We start from the raw sequence: 25,552 nt of genomic DNA on the forward strand, positions 1-25,552 counted from the left end.
CACCCTACACCCGACTTCTACTGGCCTTCCGCCTGACGCTCGGCGGAAGACCAGTCTCGGGTGCTGAGTGTGCCGAACGACCCAGTACCCTCATTTTAGTCCACTTAACGTGCTTGGGGGAGGGGTGTGCGACGTTCAGGTTCAGCATACTCACCGGTCGTTGCAGTGGTGGCGGCCGTGGAGGACGGCGGCGTGGTTGTGGATGCTGAAGTGACACTCAGGGTTGTTGGCTCGGTCTCTGGCAGGGGTAAATATCTCTATTCACAAAACTGGGTCTATTTACTAACTTAAGAATAGCAGAGCTAAAGATGCACTGCTTCCTGTTGCCACAATAGCATAAGCGTTATCTAGTCTTTCCGCGATTGGAACATTCATTCACGTTACGTCCATTACGACCGATAAAGAGTCTCAACACGGCCGAAGGGCAAAAGTCAAAATGCGTATTGTAACCTGCATTGATATGCAGTGTTGCAGCTAGGTATAGATTCTGCAGGGTATAAGCCACGCACAGTGTATCATGCCACAGCACAGTGGCACAGCAACTTTACCGCCACATCCCACCCACTGCGTGCCATCCCACTCCAAACCACAAAAAAAGGGAAAAAGAAAGAAGAAATATATAAAATAAACAAAAGCAAGAGGGAAACACTTGCACACGCACAACGTAACGTGTCTGCAGAGGAACAAATACTGGTAGAACACGCAATGGAATTGGGGGGGGGGGGTGATGTAGGGGGAAGGTGCGGTCAGCCTGCTCTAAAGTGGCGGCTCGGTGCACCCAGGGGAGGTAGGAGTGTGCTAACCCTCTTGCTCTGGGATTAGGGTAGTCCAAGAAGACGATCCACCACAGAAAACATGTGAGCATCCCTCAGAAGTCTTCATTGGGAGGCTCCCTGTACCACGGTAACCGCCAGGATTATTGGCGAGGTTACCCCATGCAATGGAATGGGGGCCCCAGACTTCGCCCAAGCACAGATCAGCATGCCGTGAACTGGGTCTCCGATGTCCCATTCGTCTGGAAGTGACCTTCAGCTTGTGATTCTGTCAGTCTGGATCTCGGAGTGAGAGCATTTTATAACAAATTGTCATTGTGAGTGTCATCTTGCCTATCCGCGAAGGAACTTCCAGAAATCCCCTCTAGCTTTCTTTTTCGTCCTCGTCGTGGCTGCCGACATCACATGACCTTGTCTGGAATAGCAAAAGGCACACGGTACACTGATTACAGTTCTTCTGGCCTGGCGTACTTCCTTCTGTAATCTGGAACTCGCATGCTTCGAGGATAGCGAGGGTCAACAAGCTCTGGCAGGAGGTAGTCATTATAAATTCGCGCAAGGTACACCACCATTTTCTCGTTCCAAAAGGCGTCGTCCAGTACCTACAACGGAGAGGCAGTGCTGCCGGTTGGTTATGCGTAGAGTTGGCCGCGGATCTGGTACCAGTAGACATGCGTGCACTTCCACAGACCGCACTTCCTCAGTTCCGGTACGTGACTGTCCTGTACGCTTGCTACCGTCCGCTAGGTGGTCCTGATATATCGCGAATGTTCCGGTCACTATACGCGGAGTGTTCAGCGCAGCACAGAACTGAGCATGGGCTCAATGTCGCGCTCCACTAGAGAGGACTCACAAACCTACAGCGGTGTTCACGTCCATATGATCTTGTCCGATGCTTGGTGGACGCTCAGTATCAGCCACACCCTTTAGTCTGTACATTTTGCACAGTTTTAGTTCACTGCGCAATCCTTTTCTGCGTTCAGAAACGACTTTCATGTGTCCAACAAGTACGTCATGTGTACGCAAGTGTACCACAATGGGTGATGGTTTCCCAGCGCCTTGAAGCTACTGGACAGGTGCTACATAACAGTTCTCCATAGACCCCATAACAGTTCTCACAGCACAGCGCACAATGCCATTGAATTTGATAGGGCCACTAACAATGCAACGTTATGTATTCCAGCCCGCCAAAAGGGGCCTCTCTGCTTATCTCGCCTTTCAGCGGACCTGCACTCTTAGAAATGAGCTTTACCACATAGCACGCTCCTAGCCAACCATCATCCCGAATGACAACGTTCTCGCCCCTGATTTGTTGAAAACGGGAGGAGGAGCCTATTTTGTGCTTATTATGCACGGCACAAAATAGGCTCCTCCTCCCGTTTTCAACAAATCTAGGGCGAGAACGTTATCATTCGGGGTGATGGTTGGCTAGGAGCGTGTTATGTGGTGAAGTTCATTTTTAAGAGTGTGGCTACGGGAAAACGTCCCCGGTGGTAACATAGGCTACTTTTCAGAGGTTAGGTTAGGCTTGTTTTTGACAGTTCAGCATGCGGGGGAGGAGGGCTACCCACACATGGGCAAGCCCGCTATGCTATAGCAAAACCTACTACAAGAGCGGCTTTTCTTGATACTTTTCTTCTGGAGACGCTTCTTCCGGGGACGATTATTCCGGGGGCACCCTACACCCGACCCGACTCATCAGACTTCTACTGGTCTTCCGCCTGACGCTCGGCGGAAGACCAGTCTCGGGTGCTGAGTGTGCCGAACGACCCAGTACCCTCATTTTAGTCCACTTAACGTGCTTGGGGGAGGGGTGTGCGACGTTCAGCATACTCACCGGTCCTTGCAGTGGTGGCGGCCGTGGAGGACGGCGGCGTGGTTGTGGAAGCTGAAGTCACACTCAGGGTTGTTGGCTCGGTCTCTGGAAGGGGTAAATATCTCTATTCACAAAACTGGGTCTATTTACTAACTTAAGAATAGCAGAGCTAAAGATGCACTGCTTCCTGTTGCCACAATAGCATAAGCGTTATCTAGTCTTTCCGCGATTGGAACACGTTCATCCACGTTACGTCCATTACGGCCGATAAAGAGTCTCAACACGGCCGAAGGGCAAAAGTCAAAATGCGTATTGTAACTTGCATTGATATGCAATGTTGCAGCTAGGTATAGATTCTGCAGGGTATAAGCCACGCACAGTGTATCATGCCACAGCACAGTGGCACAGCAACTTTACCGCCACATCCCACCCACTGCGTGCCATCCCACTCCAAACCACAAAAAAAAAAGGGGAGAAAAAGAAGAAATACATAAAATAAACAAAAGCAAGAGAGAAACACTTGCACACGCACAACGTAACGTGTTTGCAGAGGAACAAATACTGGTAGAACACGCAATCGAATGGGGGGGGGGGTGATGTAGGGGGAAGGTGCGGTCAGCCTGCTCTAAAGTGGCGGCTTGGTGCACCCAGGGGAGGTAGGAGTGTGCTAACCCTCTTGCTCTGGGATTAGGGTAGTCCAAGAAGACGATCCACCACAGAAAACATGTGAGCATCCCTCAGAAGTCTTCATTGGGAGGCTCCCTGTACCACGGTAACCGCCAGGATTATTGGCGAGGTTACCCCATGCAATGGAATGGGGGAGTGATGTAGGGGGAAGGTGCGGTCAGCCTGCTCTGAAGTGGCGGCTCGGTGCACCCAGGGGAGGGAGAGGGAGGGAGGGTACTCCAAGAAGAGTATCCACTACAGAAAACATGCGAGCATCCCTCTTCAAGTCTTCATCGGGAAGCTCCCAGTACCACGGTAACCGCCAGGATTATTGGCGAGGTTACCCCATGCAATGGAATGGGGGAGTGATGTAGGGGGAAGGTGCGGTCAGCCTGCTCTGAAGTGGCGGCTCGGTGCACCCAGGGGAGGGAGAGGGAGGGAGGGTACTCCAAGAAGAGTATCCACTACAGAAAACATGCGAGCATCCCTCTTCAAGTCTTCATCGGGAAGCTCCCAGTACCACGGTAACCGCCAGGATTATTGGCGAGGTTACCCCATGCAATGGAATGGGGGAGTGATGTAGGGGGAAGGTGCGGTCAGCCTGCTCTGAAGTGGCGGCTCGGTGCACCCAGGGGAGGGAGAGGGAGGGAGGGTACTCCAAGAAGAGTATCCACTACAGAAAACATGCGAGCATCCCTCAGAAGTCTTCATCGGGAAGCTCCCAGTACCACGGTAACCGCCAGGATTATTGGCGAGGTTACCCCATGCAATGGAATGGGGGAGTGATGTAGGGGGAAGGTGCGGTCAGCCTGCTCTGAAGTGGCGGCTCGGTGCACCCAGGGGAGGGAGAGGGAGGGAGGGTACTCCAAGAAGAGTATCCACTACAGAAAACATGCGAGCATCCCTCTTCAAGTCTTCATCGGGAAGCTCCCAGTACCACGGTAACCGCCAGGATTATTGGCGAGGTTACCCCATGCAATGGAATGGGGGAGTGATGTAGGGGGAAGGTGCGGTCAGCCTGCTCTGAAGTGGCGGCTCGGTGCACCCAGGGGAGGGAGAGGGAGGGAGGGTACTCCAAGAAGAGTATCCACTACAGAAAACATGCGAGCATCCCTCTTCAAGTCTTCATCGGGAAGCTCCCAGTACCACGGTAACCGCCAGGATTATTGGCGAGGTTACCCCATGCAATGGAATGGGGGAGTGATGTAGGGGGAAGGTGCGGTCAGCCTGCTCTGAAGTGGCGGCTCGGTGCACCCAGGGGAGGGAGAGGGAGGGAGGGTACTCCAAGAAGAGTATCCACTACAGAAAACATGCGAGCATCCCTCAGAAGTCTTCATCGGGAAGCTCCCAGTACCACGGTAACCGCCAGGATTATTGGCGAGGTTACCCCATGCAATGGAATGGGGGAGTGATGTAGGGGGAAGGTGCGGTCAGCCTGCTCTGAAGTGGCGGCTCGGTGCACCCAGGGGAGGGAGAGGGAGGGAGGGTACTCCAAGAAGAGTATCCACTACAGAAAACATGCGAGCATCCCTCAGAAGTCTTCATCGGGAAGCTCCCAGTACCACGGTAACCGCCAGGATTATTGGCGAGGTTACCCCATGCAATGGAATGGGGGAGTGATGTAGGGGGAAGGTGCGGTCAGCCTGCTCTGAAGTGGCGGCTCGGTGCACCCAGGGGAGGGAGAGGGAGGGAGGGTACTCCAAGAAGAGTATCCACTACAGAAAACATGCGAGCATCCCTCAGAAGTCTTCATCGGGAAGCTCCCAGTACCACGGTAACCGCCAGGATTATTGGCGAGGTTACCCCATGCAATGGAATGGGGGAGTGATGTAGGGGGAAGGTGCGGTCAGCCTGCTCTGAAGTGGCGGCTCGGTGCACCCAGGGGAGGGAGAGGGAGGGAGGGTACTCCAAGAAGAGTATCCACTACAGAAAACATGCGAGCATCCCTCAGAAGTCTTCATCGGCAAGCTCCCAGTACCACGGTAACCGCCAGGATTATTGGCGAGGTTACCCCATGCAATGGAATGGGGGAGTGATGTAGGGGGAAGGTGCGGTCAGCCTGCTCTGAAGTGGCGGCTCGGTGCACCCAGGGGAGGGAGAGGGAGGGAGGGTACTCCAAGAAGAGTATCCACTACAGAAAACATGCGAGCATCCCTCAGAAGTCTTCATCGGGAAGCTCCCAGTACCACGGTAACCGCCAGGATTATTGGCGAGGTTACCCCATGCAATGGAATGGGGGAGTGATGTAGGGGGAAGGTGCGGTCAGCCTGCTCTGAAGTGGCGGCTCGGTGCACCCAGGGGAGGGAGAGGGAGGGAGGGTACTCCAAGAAGAGTATCCACTACAGAAAACATGCGAGCATCCCTCAGAAGTCTTCATCGGGAAGCTCCCAGTACCACGGTAACCGCCAGGATTATTGGCGAGGTTACCCCATGCAATGGAATGGGGGAGTGATGTAGGGGGAAGGTGCGGTCAGCCTGCTCTGAAGTGGCGGCTCGGTGCACCCAGGGGAGGGAGAGGGAGGGAGGGTACTCCAAGAAGAGTATCCACTACAGAAAACATGCGAGCATCCCTCAGAAGTCTTCATCGGGAAGCTCCCAGTACCACGGTAACCGCCAGGATTATTGGCGAGGTTACCCCATGCAATGGAATGGGGGAGTGATGTAGGGGGAAGGTGCGGTCAGCCTGCTCTGAAGTGGCGGCTCGGTGCACCCAGGGGAGGGAGAGGGAGGGAGGGTACTCCAAGAAGAGTATCCACTACAGAAAACATGCGAGCATCCCTCAGAAGTCTTCATCGGGAAGCTCCCAGTACCACGGTAACCGCCAGGATTATTGGCGAGGTTACCCCATGCAATGGAATGGGGGAGTGATGTAGGGGGAAGGTGCGGTCAGCCTGCTCTGAAGTGGCGGCTCGGTGCACCCAGGGGAGGGAGAGGGAGGGAGGGTACTCCAAGAAGAGTATCCACTACAGAAAACATGCGAGCATCCCTCAGAAGTCTTCATCGGGAAGCTCCCAGTACCACGGTAACCGCCAGGATTATTGGCGAGGTTACCCCATGCAATGGAATGGGGGAGTGATGTAGGGGGAAGGTGCGGTCAGCCTGCTCTGAAGTGGCGGCTCGGTGCACCCAGGGGAGGGAGAGGGAGGGAGGGTACTCCAAGAAGAGTATCCACTACAGAAAACATGCGAGCATCCCTCAGAAGTCTTCATCGGGAAGCTCCCTGTACCACGGTAACCGCCAGGATTATTGGCGAAGTTACCCCATCCAATGGAATGGCTAGGCCACATGTGGAGCCGTCTTAGCTCGAGATGCAACCACACGGGTGAGGAGAGCACGCATAGATTGTTATTTCGGTAGCGAATAACAGTCACTAAAAATATTTCCTCTAACTGGTTAATATACATTAAGGACGACATTTACATCAGGAGGTGGCAAAAACCCAGTAAGAACAAATGCCGTTTACTGCATGAGGCTATAGGTGGTGTAGTTTTTTTTTTTTATATATATAATTCGATGGCACGTTTTCTGGGACACCCTGTATATGGTTGTATTGACTTTATCATGGTCATGCACCACATTCTGTGCACCACAGGAAATTTCAAACCAAAGGAGAGTTAACGTAGCATTTAAGAAAGTAATCAGCCATCATTTATTCCGTGAGGTAATTTACTTTCTTGAAAAAGATTTATATGTCCTGCATGTCTTGCAAACTTAACAATTGCCAACTGCCGTGCACGGCAGTTTTCCTCTTGTGCTGAATTGTACAGTTTAAGTGAAGTACAGTTAGTGAAATCGCACAGTTTAGGAGACAGAAATGACCATGGTCATTTCAAGCTCTTCACTCTTGTGCACGACACGTTGTATCAGATGTTTAGAGCTTTCTCTTTAGAACGTGAAGAAAAGTTGTTCTGCTCGAGGCAGGAGAACACTTATCGGGGCAAGCTGGAAGAATAGAATATTTTTGCTTGTCGTTGTGGACAGATAGCCGCGAAATTGTCCCAATTCTTTGTCCTCGCGTACGTGTATTTTACAAATGCTGAGCCCAGCACCGGAACACAAGATGCAATTTTGGGATTACAGTACGACCAACTGTACGACCAACAACACACGAGACTCTGGTGCGTAGATACACAACCTCAACCCGTGGCACATCAACAGTGATAAAAACGATTTTGAAGTCTCTGTCAATGTAAGGCGCTTGTGAAAGAATGGTCAATGGCATGGCCCATTAAAAAAGAAATTGAGTAAGATTCCTTGTAGTAAATTATTTTTTTAGTACTGCATGTGCGTACATTGTGATGGGGTTCACAAAATCATAAAATACTGCGGCTGAATAAATACTGAATAGGAACTAGTTACAAAACGGAGAGAGATTTCTGTATAAAATCTGTGTAGAGTGTTCTTGTACAGAAACAGTGCTGGTTACAAAGTGGTTAGGAATTCCTGCATAGAAAATGTATACAGTGCGCTCAATAAATCCTGTATCTAGTTTTAATCCACTGTCTATCTGCTAGATTGGGACTGAATAGGCTGGATACATCCTGGTTAATACCTGTATACAAACGTACTTGTTGCGGCGTTTATACAGAAATTTATTCGAGCGAAAGACGCACTGGTTTCTGTTGCAACATGAGCAGAAGTGTCTTTCCATGAAACCATGAAATTCACCGACATTCACCTAGGTACGCTGGTCGACCTATGCCAAGCCGAACGACCCACCACCCTTATTCTACCGATATGTGAGGGTGGGGTGGGGATACGGCGTTCGACATGCCGCCGTCAGGGGCGATGTGAATATCGAAATTATATATTGCAAGTCTGTTACTCACCAGTCGAGTGCGTCCCCAATATAGAGGATGGACCATCTGGAAAGGTGTAGAAAATAATGTTCATTTACGAAACGTACTTGTTGCGGCGTTTATACAGAAATTTATTCGAGCGAAAGACGCACTGGTTTCTGTTGCAACATGAGCAGAAGTGTCTTTCCATGAAACCATGAAATTCACCGACATTCACCTAGGTACGCTGGTCGACCTATGCCAAGCCGAACGACCCACCACCCTTATTCTACCGATATGTGAGGGTGGGGTGGGGATACGGCGTTCGACATGCCGCCGTCAGGGGCGATGTGAATATCGAAATTATATATTGCAAGTCTGTTACTCACCAGTCGAGTGCGTCCCCAATATAGAGGATGGACCATCTGGAAAGGTGTAGAAAATAATGTTCATTTACGAAACGTACTTGTTGCGGCGTTTATACAGAAATTTATTCGAGCGAAAGACGCACTGGTTTCTGTTGCAACATGAGCAGAAGTGTCTTTCCATGAAACCATGAAATTCACCGACATTCACCTAGGTACGCTGGTCGACCTATGCCAAGCCGAACGACCCACCACCCTTATTCTACCGATATGTGAGGGTGGGGTGGGGATACGGCGTTCGACATGCCGCCGTCAGGGGCGATGTGAATATCGAAATTATATATTGCAAGTCTGTTACTCACCAGTCGAGTGCGTCCCCAATATAGAGGATGGACCATCTGGAAAGGTGTAGAAAATAATGTTCATTTACGAAACGTACTTGTTGCGGCGTTTATACAGAAATTTATTCGAGCGAAAGACGCACTGCTTTCTGTTGCAACATGAGCAGAAGTGTCTTTCCATGAAACCATGAAATTCACCGACATTCACCTAGGTACGCTGGTCGACCTATGCCAAGCCGAACGACCCACCACCCTTATTCTACCGATATGTGAGGGTGGGGTGGGGATACGGCGTTCGACATGCCGCCGTCAGGGGCGATGTGAATATCGAAATTATATATTGCAAGTCTGTTACTCACCAGTCGAGTGCGTCCCCAATATAGAGGATGGACCATCTGGAAAGGTGTAGAAAATAATGTTCATTTACGAAACGTACTTGTTGCGGCGTTTATACAGAAATTTATTCGAGCGAAAGACGCACTGGTTTCTGTTGCAACATGAGCAGAAGTGTCTTTCCATGAAACCATGAAATTCACCGACATTCACCTAGGTACGCTGGTCGACCTATGCCAAGCCGAACGACCCACCACCCTTATTCTACCGATATGTGAGGGTGGGGTGGGGATACGGCGTTCGACATGCCGCCGTCAGGGGCGATGTGAATATCGAAATTATATATTGCAAGTCTGTTACTCACCAGTCGAGTGCGTCCCCAATATAGAGGATGGACCATCTGGAAAGGTGTAGAAAATAATGTTCATTTACGAAACGTACTTGTTGCGGCGTTTATACAGAAATTTATTCGAGCGAAAGACGCACTGGTTTCTGTTGCAACATGAGCAGAAGTGTCTTTCCATGAAACCATGAAATTCACCGACATTCACCTAGGTACGCTGGTCGACCTATGCCAAGCCGAACGACCCACCACCCTTATTCTACCGATATGTGAGGGTGGGGTGGGGATACGGCGTTCGACATGCCGCCGTCAGGGGCGATGTGAATATCGAAATTATATATTGCAAGTCTGTTACTCACCAGTCGAGTGCGTCCCCAATATAGAGGATGGACCATCTGGAAAGGTGTAGAAAATAATGTTCATTTACGAAACGTACTTGTTGCGGCGTTTATACAGAAATTTATTCGAGCGAAAGACGCACTGCTTTCTGTTGCAACATGAGCAGAAGTGTCTTTCCATGAAACCATGAAATTCACCGACATTCACCTAGGTACGCTGGTCGACCTATGCCAAGCCGAACGACCCACCACCCTTATTCTACCGATATGTGAGGGTGGGGTGGGGATACGGCGTTCGACATGCCGCCGTCAGGGGCGATGTGAATATCGAAATTATATATTGCAAGTCTGTTACTCACCAGTCGAGTGCGTCCCCAATATAGAGGATGGACCATCTGGAAAGGTGTAGAAAATAATGTTCATTTACGAAACGTACTTGTTGCGGCGTTTATACAGAAATTTATTCGAGCGAAAGACGCACTGCTTTCTGTTGCAACATGAGCAGAAGTGTCTTTCCATGAAACCATGAAATTCACCGACATTCACCTAGGTACGCTGGTCGACCTATGCCAAGCCGAACGACCCACCACCCTTATTCTACCGATATGTGAGGGTGGGGTGGGGATACGGCGTTCGACATGCCGCCGTCAGGGGCGATGTGAATATCGAAATTATATATTGCAAGTCTGTTACTCACCAGTCGAGTGCGTCCCCAATATAGAGGATGGACCATCTGGAAAGGTGTAGAAAATAATGTTCATTTACGAAACGTACTTGTTGCGGCGTTTATACAGAAATTTATTCGAGCGAAAGACGCACTGGTTTCTGTTGCAACATGAGCAGAAGTGTCTTTCCATGAAACCATGAAATTCACCGACATTCACCTAGGTACGCTGGTCGACCTATGCCAAGCCGAACGACCCACCACCCTTATTCTACCGATATGTGAGGGTGGGGTGGGGATACGGCGTTCGACATGCCGCCGTCAGGGGCGATGTGAATATCGAAATTATATATTGCAAGTCTGTTACTCACCAGTCGAGTGCGTCCCCAATATAGAGGATGGACCATCTGGAAAGGTGTAGAAAATAATGTTCATTTACGAAACGTACTTGTTGCGGCGTTTATACAGAAATTTATTCGAGCGAAAGACGCACTGCTTTCTGTTGCAACATGAGCAGAAGTGTCTTTCCATGAAACCATGAAATTCACCGACATTCACCTAGGTACGCTGGTCGACCTATGCCAAGCCGAACGACCCACCACCCTTATTCTACCGATATGTGAGGGTGGGGTGGGGATACGGCGTTCGACATGCCGCCGTCAGGGGCGATGTGAATATCGAAATTATATATTGCAAGTCTGTTACTCACCAGTCGAGTGGGTCCCCAATATAGAGGATGGACCTTCTGGAAAGGTGTAGAAAATAATGTTCATTTACGAAACGTACTTGTTGCGGCGTTTATACAGAAATTTATTCGAGCGAAAGACGCACTGCTTTCTGTTGCAACATGAGCAGAAGTGTCTTTCCATGAAACCATGAAATTCACCGACATTCACCTAGGTACGCTGGTCGACCTATGCCAAGCCGAACGACCCACCACCCTTATTCTACCGATATGTGAGGGTGGGGTGGGGATACGGCGTTCGACATGCCGCCGTCAGGGGCGATGTGAATATCGAAATTATATATTGCAAGTCTGTTACTCACCAGTCGAGTGGGTCCCCAATATAGAGGATGGACCTTCTGGAAAGGTGTAGAAAATAATGTTCATTTACGAAACGTACTTGTTGCGGCGTTTATACAGAAATTTATTCGAGCGAAAGACGCACTGCTTTCTGTTGCAACATGAGCAGAAGTGTCTTTCCATGAAACCATGAAATTCACCGACATTCACCTAGGTACGCTGGTCGACCTATGCCAAGCCGAACGACCCACCACCCTTATTCTACCGATATGTGAGGGTGGGGTGGGGATACGGCGTTCGACATGCCGCCGTCAGGGGCGATGTGAATATCGAAATTATATATTGCGGGTCTGTTACTCACCAGCGTTGCTAGAGCTTCCCGTTGGTGGTGGTCGTGGACCTGGTGTAGAAATTAATGTCCATTTACGAAACGCACTCGTTGCGGTGGTTATGCATTACGAGAGACAAAATTCATTCGAGCGAAAGACGCACTACTTTCTGTTGCAACATGAGCATAAGTGTTTTTCTGTGAAACCATGAAATTCACCGACATTCACCCTGGTACGCTGGTCGACCTCCCCGTTGCCGAACGACCCAACAACCTTATTCTACCGATATGTCCATCAACTATATCAACTATACCCAACAACTCCCAACAATACCGAATTGGTGGCGGGGGAGCAACCGACGCATCACTTACACCATTTCCCCTCGTGACAATTTCTTTGTACTCCTTTAACAGTCTGGCCACAGGGTCCCGAACAGAATCTTGTCTCGATGGGCGACCAGACAACGGCTCTGCATTTCTTTTGTTCGCTGAGTGTTTAGACACCGTCCAGTCTGACCTACATAGCAAAACCCTTTTCTTACCTGTGCAAAAAATGTGAGGTATTGTATCCCCTAGGTTGAGGGTTTTGCTATGTAGGTCAGACTGGACGGTCAGCGACTGTGTTGTACATTCTGTCCCAGCAATATTTTCTCGACTTAAAAAAGCACCCTCGAGATTTTTTTATATATTTTAGGAGAGGGATTGTGCTATCATCTGATATCCATTTCACGCCGCTCCTGGTCCGACCTCTTCATACCGTATTCTGGGGCGATTGCTACTTTGCCAATTTTTATCACAAAAACAAATAGCGCTACACAACAAAAAATTATCAGCGAAGTTGAACTGAATTGTTACTAAAAAATCTTAAATATGCAAGAAGATTTCACTTTTCGTCGCCTCCGTAGAGGCACACACATTGCAGTAAAACGTACGTGACTTTGCACAAACAGAGAGCTCTCTTATTTTTCAATGGGGATGTCCTAGGACATATTCCTCTATTCAGTTAAAAAGTCGGCAACATTCCACTCGCTTTCAGTATGCGCCAGTTGTCTTCCTACCTTAGTGGTTTTGGTGGAGCGAGCGCTTTTCATTCGTGCCCAGCGCCGGGACGCATGGAATCAGCGCAGAAATACTTCGTAGGCATACATTACATGTGAGCAGAAACACCTCAGAATTTGTCCTGAAAAAATGCTGGGAGTCGATGGGTCTCTGGATGTTTTAGTGTGGTATCGCCCTGTTCTTTCACGTGATCTATATATAGAAGTATATAACGTCCGTATACCTCCTACGGGTATCTGCTGAAACAGGCAAATGGCAGGCATAAAAAACAACACAAAAATAACAGACAAAAACAATAAAAAGAACAAGGATTTTGTGCGTGCGTTTCTCGAAAAGCTCCCTTTTGATTTCGTTTATATTTGACCAGGACATGGCCCGATGTTATACCTTTCATCTTACGTAAAAACATACTGCTTCAGAAGGGGTACACGGGTGATTAGCGCGTTAAAACGCGGCCGTAGTCTCTGCGTGTGCGTGTCGGAGCCAGGCTGCCGGTATCGCGGGATGGGAATCGTAACGTAGTGCTTGCTTTTGACTCATGGCAATCTGCTCGAAATTCACTTCCCGCTACCTGTTCGAATAGATGTTGTGCTGCTGCGGAGCTGAACCCGAATAATATATGCCTGAATATGAACCGGTAGGAGTGCAGTACATAACCCACCCACCCTCCCCCACACCCACCGCGGTACAATACATTTCACATATTCTGTCCGCTGATTCTGTGACTGATCGAATATGCTCATTAAATATTTACTAACAAACAGACGCTGCTCACTTGCTCGCGCTGCAAGCTCGTTGGCGTAACTGCAAGCTAACGTGACTTCAGGCAATTACGATGTTGTCTCCAACGGCCGTGTTCAATGGCAGACGTAGCCACAGAAACGGGCCAGCTTCGTGAGAGAAAAAATTGTGCTGGAAAATTTGGTTGCGTGTGCGGAAATAATGGACCTGCGGAGTTATCTGCGCCCAAAAATACGAGAGCGTCGCTGTGGACAGCCGATGAAACGGATCCCTGCTACCAAGTGCTATGATTCGCTCCCCTCATTTGTCACAGACAGTAGTGAGACAGATGTTAACAATAAAAGCTGTACGAACAAGAAAGCGACTACGAGTACGTAACACAAGCAATGGAGTTCAGAAAACGCGATTTCGCGAAGCCGGGAAATTGGTACCCGTGCTCTTTTAGAAAAGAATGCGTTACAGCATAGGCAGCAAAATGGCACGTTACCTTCTGTACGCAGTGAAATAAAACGCTTTAAACTGAGCTCACTATACCGAGGCTCCTTCCTCACGCACGTCGGAAATCTGGGCATCGTAACACAGGTTGTTCCTTTTTCGGTGCGTGATTCCTTCCTCTGCCTCACATAGTTTCTATTGTTGTGGGATTCGGACTCTCATTTTACGGACACGGTATGAATGAAATGATTACTTCCGTCCGCAAGAACTCTTTGGCTTCATTTCGGTTCCGTTCGGAGCCCCGCGGCGTCCAAGCAAAGTCTCAACGGCTCCTCAAAATCATTGCTGTAAATTGTCCAGATAGACGGAGCCCTGTATTCCAAGCATTGTCAGTATCGCCGAACTGTTCGCGAGGTATGTCTCTCCGCTTCCTTCCCCGGTTCATTTCAAATCGATCGCAATCCGGCCTGAGTTGTAGGAGTTGTGTCTCACCATTTGGTCAATCTGTATAACATAATTCAGGTTTTGGTTATCCATTATAAATGCTTCCCGTCATGCTTCTGTACACGAGTGATCCCGATGGCGATTTCGACTGTTTGATTATGCACTCTTTGTCAAGTAGTTCCTTTCCATTCCCGAAGTGTACGTCACCTGTACGCACGCAGATGCACTACGACAGCGCTCCCTGCTTGAACGAACCGAATCCATATTCTAGCACTTGCTCCCTCAGACGCTCAATGATTCGTGCCGCTACATGACGCCTAGGCTTCTTTTTTCGATGCGACACTAAATCAAATGCATTGCCACAGCGATGCTATTCCAACTTCTGCAACGAGTTTCACAGCCACGCAGGACTAAGACGCAGGTGTTGACTCTGTGGTCCAGCCGAGACTGGAAGTTTAGGATCGGCATAGGCGCATTCCCAGTCAGTAACTGGTCGATGCTCTGTGCCCCCGAGAAATCGTATTCCTGGATTCAAGACAGTTCCTGTGGAGGTGCAATTGGTCCGGAACTGATATCGCATTGGTGGCGGAAACGAATGTCGCAAAGTGCAAATATACGGCTCCTGTAATGTCTGTATCGTGTCTCCCGTCACACTCACACAAAGCTTAATGCATCCAATCCATTTATGTATTGTGCTTTTCGTGCTCTTCTTGCAACTGCCTTTACACGCAAGACCCTTGCACCGGTATATCATCGCGAAACTTTGCAACAGGGCAAGACTCCTCCACTTTTCGGGAGAGGCGCACTGGTTGCTGAGATATGATCGCGCGGAATATTACTAACCGTTGCCCGAACTTCCTCCCTTAATGCCCGCGATAGCAACGCGATAGCACAATGGAACGTCGTCCTTAGGATTGGCGGCCTTTCGCTCACTAGCACTTCCAGTGGTGTTCTCTCCGTGTCGGTGAGAATCGTTTAGTCCTTGCTTTCCTCCACATAATTACAAATCTGTGCCTGTATCAAATTCACTGACAGAGGCATGTTGAGTTCCTCGTAGGTCTTGGCGCTCTTACGCGTACATCCTCCCATGCTAAACCATGAGCGGTACCTGTCATTCGACAGTTCACTTTTGCGTGTCGGACCATGCGGAAGCAGTCTCTTCGATAACATCAACATATTCTCAAATTCACGGTCCTCGCCCATCAGCCGGAAATGACTGCTGTGGAGTCGCTCCTGCGAACACGCTATTAAGCTGCCAACTTGTACCCCTCGTGTGATTGCCGGTTGCCAGCCACTCTCTCAGCGATTTCCCCGACATTCGTCAGCGAGTCTCACTTCTAACAGCAATGTGACGGCTCGCTACGGACGCTGAGAGGAAGCAGGCGACATAACGGGTTCTGTGGCACCCATTTAATATGGGCACGGACTGAAAATATGGTCACAGATTGTCATTGTTTGTGGTTGCCCTGTCTTGGAAGTCCTGTAGTGACCCATGTTCTTCCTTTGGAGGCTGTAAGTAGCTCTTCCCTCGGATGATTATCGAGACAGAGCAGAAGGAAGAACAAGGAATGGAACGAAACACCATCTGCCCACTTCCCACTTTCCCAGAAGCGACAGAGAAGCGATCGACGGTGTCACGGTAGACTGTACTGACTGTACGGCGTTTATGTAACGCCTGGGCTCTTCACGTTCATTTGGGACGCGGTTAAGCAGTCACATCAGGTCCTTCACAGCTGGTATGACGAGTATTTAAAAGCAAAGTAGACATATTCCTATTACCGGTAGTGCACGACGCGCTGGGGAATGCATACAGAAAGACAGATGCTGGAAAGATACGGAGAAAGATACTGACGCTGGAAAGATACTGAATTACGGAGAAAACTGCGCACCTAATTCCGGTCAGGCTATTTTGCTACTGTGTCATTACAACGACAACACCGCGACTTGGAGCTTTAACTCAGAGTAACTGTTCTGATCAATTATATGCCCTGCAAACACCCAAGCAACCCACTTTCCAGGAGAGTAAGCGGGATCCCACAGCGTCCGCAGAGCCTGTTAAAGCTGTCAGAGCCTGTTACTCATGCACCGTGGTTGTTACAGCTGTTGGATCGGTGTGGTTAACAGCAACAGCATTGTTTCAAGATGTGTAAATTGCGGGTCGTGCTCAAATGATGCGGGATGGCCATGAACCTGTCCTTTCCGAAGCTTCTACTGATAACGGCAGAATGATTGCAAGGCAAAGAGAGCTAAGAAATAAGGCAGGGTCGAGTGACCCTTATTGCTGTGCCACATCTTGCATTAAATTGACGAAGAAAGCGACCCACTCGCCGCGATAAATTCCTCTTCCCGGTAGCGGGCCGCCCGTTTTGAATACTATAGACGAGATACAGGGTGACTCGCAGCATACCCTATCGCATCCGAAAACGTACCGCGCATTGCAACAAATTGCAGGGACATTACACAGCCGAATTTTCGGTGTTATCGTTGAACGGCGACAGGACAGCCAAAACATTTCTTCTTTGATTTCTCCAGATTTCTTAAAGTCGCTGCAGAATAGCTTCCGCAAACGTCAGTTTCAGGAATTTTATATATGATGAATTACGTAACACCGAAGAAAATGGAGACTGAAAAAAAAAAGATGAACGGGAAGGATTTACGAGGGGAAGTGCCAGATGAACGAGAGACGCCAATAATCTTGTAGTCGTAATGAAAGAAAATGGAAGAAAGGGGAGCTTTGCTATCGATTTCATGTTTTTCATTTTGTATTTTTCAAATACTGGGAATGTGCATCTACTTTCAAGCTTAATCTCAAGCCTATAGTAGCAAGCTCAGCAAGCAACAAGCAAGCGCTACTGGACGAGCTGTTCCGAGTGACTAAACGTTCGGGTCTGGGCATACCTTCCTCCTATCGTGCTAGGTTGTCTGTAGTTCTTTGCGTACGGAAGGGATTTGTGTATGAAATCATTTTCCGCTTGCATGGTCCCACAGGTGATCAATCTTGTGGCTCGATGCAGAGGCGTCGGAGGTCCTTCACGGCAAAGGGGGGGGGGGGGGGGGGCGAGCCCTAACCCGGCGCAACCCAACCTAACCTATCCTATGCTTTCGTCTGCAAACTTATCTGCATGAATAGTTGAATGAACAGGCAACAATATGTCGAGGGCGTGACTTTTCGTATAGTACTGGTGACGTCCAAGTCTTCTTGATGCCAGTTTTCAGGCGCCAAAACTCTCAATTCACGCAACAATCTTTGGGTCCCGCGTCTGTCAGTTCGAGTTCGAAGAAAAAGAAACTAGGGTTGGAGAACGGGCACTGCTGTAGCGAAAGTATCCCGGAACCACCCTGTCTGCATCGCAAATAGGAACAGAATGGTGGGAACGGTTTAAGAATGGAATCCGAATAATACATTGTAGTAATAATTCCTGGCTTTGCGTCTCTGATCATGAGCGACGCCACGGTCGGTCTGCGGATTGTCTTTGCCCACATAAGGGGTCCTTAACGTCTGCCGAAAGACACATGGTAGTGATCGGAGGAATCAGAATAGATTGTGAAATTAGCGTTTCCACAGACGGCAGATGTTTTCTGAAGAAAAGCGACATGCTCTTAAATGGACCTCAATTAGTCTTATTCTGGTCACCCAGGTATGCACAATCCACAATCACACACGTGTATCCACTTTCAAAATCTTGCTCAGACGACTTTTGCTGTCTCAGTACTCTCATTACCACTCGGTGGCGGTAACCTCCATGAAAATTGTTCAGAGGCAATACCACTGCACCAGTAGCACAATATAACAAAGATTTTTCTTCTTTGCACTCTGCATTTGACGGTTACATAACCCAGAGAAGTCGTAGGCGATAAAACCCCAGTGCAGGGGACACGAAAAGACGGCACAAACACGAAGCGCTGTGTTTCAGTGCTTCGTGTGTGTGACGTCTCTTTGTGTACCCCGCACTGGGGTTTTATCGCTTTTAAAATGTACCACCAAGCAGCCCGGTTTTCATCGGTTTTTAAGTTGTAGGTATGTAAGCTGCAAGCTCATTTCCGGATTGTAGCTCAGTACGCGGCCCATGGCACGCGGACCTGCGGCACTCGCCAAAACTGAGGGGGTGTCGCCTCGTTGTCTTTGATCAGGGGGTGCAGCTGCCCCCTGAGCCCACCTTCCGACGCCTATCGCTCGATGAGTGGTTCAACTACATCAGCGCTCTTCAGCCTCAGCACCAGGTTTGCCTTGATGTCAGAATCTCCTCGAGGTATGTTGTATTCCCCTGTGAGCACCCTATTGACTACTGATGGATACCAATACTGATGGTCCCGAGTTGTTCAGCGTTGCTCGATAAGTGGCTGGTGACCGTGGCCAGTTTCTGTACATCTACATGAACAATTATGTTCATGCTCTCCATGAACAAGTATGTTTGATCGACATTACCCACAGCTGCTGATGAAGCTGCAGCCTCAGTCACCTAACCATGTATGGCCGTATAACACTCGGACGGAGGCATTCACACCCACTGAATCTTGTTGCAGTTTGCCAGCTTGACAGCATACTTCTGGATCCAGTCTTCGTCCCATTGGACTGCACGTAGGCTCCAAAAGGAACCAAATAAATAATCTCTCGATTATATCGGAGGGTACATCGTACACAAAGTTTCTTGGTTTCTGTTTGGTCACGCTGCGCTCATCGCTGGAAAATGCTGAGCCGGCCTTCCCAATGGGGCATGAGGGTTCAAGGACTCGTTGAGTATTATGTGGTACGCTACACAGCAGAGGAAACCAGCACGCTTTACACAGGCATTTTGGATGCTTGTAGAAGCAGCACTTCCTAATGACCGACTGTCAGGAACCATTGCTTGCTGCCCGACTCACTACGTGCAGAAACTTGGTGAAACAAGAAAGCTTCAACTTGCTACGCCATGATCACGCCCTGCAGGTGGCGGCAGAAAGGACTCGACATAATATAGGATAACCGGATACTGATTCGCGCATCACACTTAACTATGATGGCAAGTAGTGACAAGCGCGAACACCAGCCGCTGAGCTCTTCCTGGCTAAGTACAACTACAGAGTTGCAAAAACATTGCTTTGATGAAGGCATTCCGTGGATGAAGGATACTGATTCATGCTGTTTAAAATTTATTTTGTTGACAAAGACGGTATCCGCATTCCTTTCTTCCTTGAGAGCACGATGCATCGCATCACACCTGACTTAGTTACAGCAACCTAGTTAGGCAGCTTCTTTCGCAACTACCAACCTGTTGTCACTTGTGCGTGCCGGAGGCAGGTGCGATAGCACGTAGTGATCTTATAACATGCTAGTGCTTAACCGCGCACTCGACTCCGTTGCAACGTAATTTACTAAATGCGCAAAGAAAGCATCCCAATAAGCATAATCGACTTTAGACGGTGTTTGTCCCTGTCCGCAACGGCAATTTATGTGGTATCCGCAGAGTGTAGGCTGGGCTGACTCGATTCCCCATTCGGACGTCAACACATAACGCACGTATCTTGGTTAAGCCCTGGGTGCATCCCGCAGTGTTTTTGTGTTAACCCGGGCACAGTACATGCGTGCGCTTCCACCCGCAGATGCCCACTTTCATGAGCGCGCCGTGTTTTCCCTTCCTACTAACCCGCGCGGCTCCATGCGGCAGCGGCCGTCCTGACGCCAACTAATAGTAGGAGATCAGAGACACTATAGAGAGACCATGGTTATACCTAGCGAACACACAAGCAACACTCTCCAGGACAACTGAGAGGTTGGTACTCACTTTCTTCAGTGACTTGAGCTGTGTAAAAAAAAAATCATGCTTAGTTAATCGAAACATACTTGATGCGTCTTCTCGTAGTTGTTGGCACTGGCGAAACATTGTGCCGTTTTGCCCACTTGGCACAGGTTGGGACAAAAGTTTACAGAGCACGGGGGCGACGTACTTTTTCTTCGGTGCGACACCCTAGCGGCTGGTGGAAGCGGGTGAGTTCACTGTTTCGGAGGGACGGAAGGTTCCGGTGTCGGTTTGGTGTGCCTGGGAAGTCTAAGCTACCGCTCAGTGTCACTAACAGCGCAGCCTTCCACCCCCCCCCCCCCCTACCCGAAACAGTGAACTCACCCGCCTCCGCCAGCCGCTAGGGTTTCGCCCCGAAGAAAAAGTACGTCGTTCGAGTGTTCCGTAAACGTTTGTTCCAACGTGCACTCATTCATGGTGGCATCCGGCATCACCGTTGCATGTTGCATTAAACTGACGGCGAATTAACCCGCCGCGCCCGCCAAATTTCCGCCTGATAGTGGACCGCAAGTTGTAAGTACTAGACAAGATTCTGAGTGAATCGCAGCTGAACCTTGCAGGGACTATCGCGTCCGATAACGAGCGTACATTGCATCAAATTGCACAAAAACTACACTAATTTGCGGCGTTATTATTGGAAAACGAGTAAGACTGCAAAACATACCCAAATAAATACTAAAATACTGTAAAAATCCCCAATGCATAAAATGGATCGACTTCACCACAACGAGACACAGGGCCGGGGATAGTTCAATCTCAAATCGAACAATCCGGTTCACATGATGTCTCGAATGAACGGGGAAAAAATATATGTTGAAGCCATCGGTGAGTTAGAAGAAATAAACGCTTTCGGAATTATCTGCGCTGCGCGGTTCGGGAAGTAGGAAAGGAGGAAAAAAACTGCTTCTCATAAGACGATGTCGTCGCGCGCGGGTTTGAGCGTTCGCTACAAAGCTATTTCTTGTCGCATTATAGAAATTTCTTGATCTGGCTTTAGACCACTTAGGGCAAATAGGATCCTGCGTTGGCAGTGCTGTGTCCGTTTTTGTTTCTGTAAAAAAAAATATCAAAGTTGACTCAAACTGCCGGAAAGCATCATATTCACTGCAACTTTGCGGACGATGTACAAAACGGATAAGATAGAGCTTTATGTCGTTTAATTTGTCATTCATGTGGCTATCGAATGATGTATAATTTAATAATTTATAATAAATAATAAATAAAAATAATAAATATAATAATAACTAATACTAATAAAATAAACTTTTTAGTTGCAGTGCGAAAACTTTTTGAGTTGATTAAGTAACGAGAGTGTATGTCAGAAATCATACTTATCATGTTTGTATTATCAAGCATTATCAGTGTCACGTATTGCGCTTTCTGCTGTATATATGCATTGTCATTGCTGATGGCGGGTAACTGAGGCCTCTGTCAAGTCCCTTAGAAACTTTTTTGCCTCAGCCTCCACTTCACTTGTTTTCTGTGAAGAAATAAATAAAATAAAATGAAATGAAATAATAATTATTTATAAATAATAATAATAATAATAATAATAATAATAATATAATTTAATAAGCCATGGCACCGTGTCCCGCGTGTTGCAAAATCGAATTTTCCAAAGGGACTTTAAACTCCTGTCTTCACATAACTGCTATCATTTGAAACCGTTCTGAGCGCTTACGTTCATAATAGTGTTGTAATCGCTGAATGTAGATTGTCGAGCAACCATATGTGCTCACATTTTTTTGCGGGATGACACACATGCATTGCAAGTGCTGGGAGCCCGTGAGGAACAGAATGCTTTAGAATACTTTTGCGTCTTCATAAGAGGTATATTTGTCCACGGTGACGGTACATATCGAAGCATATTTACAGTACACGGGATAACAAGAACTTGACAGCGAAGAAGACGAAGGTAAGAAGGTAACGTAAGTTATGCAGAACATTCCGGGTGGATGAGAGTGCTCGTGTCATGAACTGCTTTAGGCCGTTGTGGAAGCCACTTTCCTTAATGTTACTTTTGATGTCAGGTTCTTGTCAGATTTTCTTTCAAATGTGGGCAACATTGCTGCGTGTTGTGATTAAGCCACCTTTGCTGTGAAGTACTTGAGGCAGATTCTGCATAGCTGGCCCATTTCTGTTACGCCTTCGGCTTGATCGGCTGCAAACACAGTCTTTATGGCAGCTACGCCGATCTCCGAAGCAAAGCGAAAATTCTTTGTCTATAACACTTTTTTCTTGTGTATGAGGCGGCAGTCAGCGAGATCCACACGATCAGCACTGTACAACGAAGAGGCCACTGAGGTAGGTGTGATACCAGGACGACACACTACAGCAATGCAGATGTCGTCGCACATTCTGTATAAGGGCACTCCGTGCACTTCTCTGGTCGAGAAGTGAGTGAAGCGTCTTCTGTGTGTAGCGAAACTTTGCGCAAGGTGTCTTCAGGCAGCAAATGCGATGAGGACCTTCCCATGGTCGCAGCATGTCGAACCGAGTAACATATTGGACAGCGGCGCCAGTCGGGCTGTTTCGGCAAGGTTCACAAAAGGCATCGTGAATTAGCCTTGAGTGTGTGCGTATGACACTACACAACAACATTTTCCTCAGTGCAATTTCCCCCGTCCGAGGTCATGGGGCCGTAGGAAAGGAAATATTTCAAAGAATACTGGAAGTCACTGCGTCCCTCCTGCCATAATACGTACAGTAAATATGCTTGTTTAGTATAACCCTGAACAGATATACCTCTTACAAAGATGTAAAATCATTCTGTTCTTCCCAGGGTCCCAGCACTTGCAATGCATGTGTGACATCCCGGAAAAAATGCGAGCACATCTGGTTGCTCCACAATCTACATCCAGCGATTACACCATTGTATGAACGCAAACGCTCGGAACCTTGAAAAGGAAATCTTGAAACCTCGGAATGGTTTCAAATGATAGCAATTACTTGTGAAGACAGAAGTTGAAAGTCCCTTTGGAAAATTCGATTTTGCAACACGCGGGACACTGTTCCTCCACTTGAATGCGCTCCGCGTATAGGGCTGGCAAAAAATTCACAGTGCGCCTACCTATCAAGTCCGAATTTTGATTTTGCTTCTGTGCATAGTCTAAGGAACCACCTACAACATATAAAATTTTCGAGGCAAGTTTTTGGTGGGTTTTTTTAAATAAAGGCTTCCGAAATTCGTCATTTTTCGGTGGTATGGTGCTACTAAAAGGGGTATCACTTACGTTCCTTACAGAGTAGAGCAACAAATTAAACATCATTAGATAGCCCTATGAATGAAAAATCAAACGGTATAAGGCTCAGTCTTATCCGTTTTGTACATCGTCCGGAAAGCTGCAGTGAATATCGTGTTTTTCGGCACTTTGAGTCAACTTTGATATTTTTTCGCAGACAAACAAAAACTGGTACAGCACTGCCAACGAAGGATCCTATTGTGCCCTAAGTGGTCTAAAGCCAGATCAAGAAATTACTATAATGCGAGAAGAAATAGCCTTGTAGGGAGCGCTCAAACCTGCGCTCGACGACATCGTCTTCTGAGAGGCAGTTTTTTCCTCCTCTCCTATTTCCCGTACCGCGCAGCGCAGAGAATTCGGAAAGCGTTTGGAAACTCGCCGATGGCTTCAACATATATTTTTTCCCGTTCATTCTAGATATCAAGTGTACCGGATTGTTTGATTTGAGATGGATCTAGCCAGGGGGCTGGGTGCATTCTTTTCGATAAAATGAAAGAGTGACCCCTAACTATTAAAAAAATGCGAGGGAAATGTAGAAATGTGCACGGCACTTGTTGAGGCCACCCAAACAGATGTTAATTAAAGTCAGGAATTTGCCAAGGAAAGTACCTTTTGCGCAACTAGAAAGCCCATGGCCACAACACACATTATCAGTCACAAAAAATACGAAAATACGTACAGCCGTCAGAAAAACCGGTGTTCCAGTATGGAGAGGAGGAAAGGAAAACACAGAACATCTGGTGTCGGCGGTTATGAGTAACTGATGGCTGCGAAGAGATAAGCCAGTTTTCCTTTCCTTTTTCTTTTTTTCTCTACAGTGTGTACACATTGCGCCAACCATTGCCGCGAATGATATGGTTATCGCATCTGATTAGAGAAGAGGTGGGCGTACGCCATTTTGTGACAATTTGGATATATGAAAACTGCCGCGAAAAGCGCACGCCCCCGCTCTCTTCGAATCAGAAGCCATAACCCTATTATTCTTGGCTACGGTTGGACCACAGTGTGCTATGCGGTGAAGTTCTGTTTTTAGAGTGTAGCAGGCCTTGTTGATAGTACCGGTATACTCATGAAATGCGAAATGTGTCGAATACTTGGGGAATTACGATTGTAGTAATATGTTGTGGCCATCAACCTTCTAATTAATGTGAAATTATTATTATTATTAGCTTAATTAATGGTACACTCGTAACTTCTACAATAGTAACTGCTTGTCTGTGTTGCAAAAACCATTTTTATCTGACGTAGATTTTCTAGCAACCAGGGGCCGCTACCTCTTGCAACCCCCTGTATACTTGTATACGATAGACGGTAGACGATATCCTTACTTGTTAGACACGGGGGTGAAGTGTTGTTATGTGCCGGTGCTAAATAAAGAGAGGATTTTAAGAAGTAGCACAGACGTGAAGAAACATGCACAAATGTATTCACACAGCAATAGTCAAGAAGCATCTACGGTTCATGCATAAGCCATCGCGATGTCGCCTACACGTCTTTCCCTGTTCTCTTAGCCAAAGCTACATCTATCAGAATGTAAATTGCCAGACTGTACCTGTGGATGAGAGGGATATGAGAGGGATAGCAATGAAGAGATGGCAATATGAGAGGGACGGCGATGTGACGTCACACGCGTACGCATAATATAACACAGCACGTGCATAGGTGAGGATGGCAGTTGAAATCGTGTGTGACGCACAAGGAAACATAGCAGCGTTTGCAGTGGCAGCGTACAATCTTATGCGTAGTATATAGTGTGGATATAGGTAGTGACTGAGCCACCGAGGTCGGTTGTCCAGATTCATCTTAGCAACAAAGTGACAAAGTTCAGTCAAAAATTCAGACAAAAATTCAGTGACAAAGTACAGCTCCCGTCAACCTTAATAACATCCATCCTGGGGTTACTGGGGGAACGGAATAATTTTGCTCAATGAAGATTTCATCATGACCACAAGGGTTGCTGTAATCACTCTCGGGAACGAGACCAGCCTTATTGTTAAGGTTGACGAGAGCTGTACTAGGGTCCCCTGCGCTGTCCCTGTTATTGCGTATTCAATACAAGAAGGCATACTTCTCTCCGGAGCACGC

At 48.0% G+C, this 25,552-nt stretch overlaps 1 protein-coding gene across 1 annotated transcript in view; it reads right to left on the bottom strand.

Moving 5' to 3' along the window:
• The window catches only part of LOC135387717 (uncharacterized), a 74,927-nt gene that overhangs the window by 46,887 nt on the left and 2,488 nt on the right, over positions 1-25,552 (bottom strand). The window contains exons 2-11 of the mRNA XM_064616815.1: positions 24,796-24,834; positions 20,211-20,228; positions 11,803-11,841; positions 11,465-11,500; positions 11,127-11,162; positions 8,761-8,796; positions 8,423-8,458; positions 8,085-8,120; positions 2,611-2,694; positions 155-238 (exon numbers count right to left, since the gene is read on the bottom strand). The gene's annotated coding sequence lies outside the window, so the exon portion shown is untranslated. The remainder of the gene's footprint in view (positions 1-154; positions 239-2,610; positions 2,695-8,084; positions 8,121-8,422; positions 8,459-8,760; positions 8,797-11,126; positions 11,163-11,464; positions 11,501-11,802; positions 11,842-20,210; positions 20,229-24,795; positions 24,835-25,552) is intronic.

The sequence above is a fragment of the Ornithodoros turicata genome, chromosome 3 (genome assembly GCF_037126465.1).
Source record: "Ornithodoros turicata isolate Travis chromosome 3, ASM3712646v1, whole genome shotgun sequence".
Classification (NCBI taxonomy): domain Eukaryota; kingdom Metazoa; phylum Arthropoda; class Arachnida; order Ixodida; family Argasidae; genus Ornithodoros; species Ornithodoros turicata.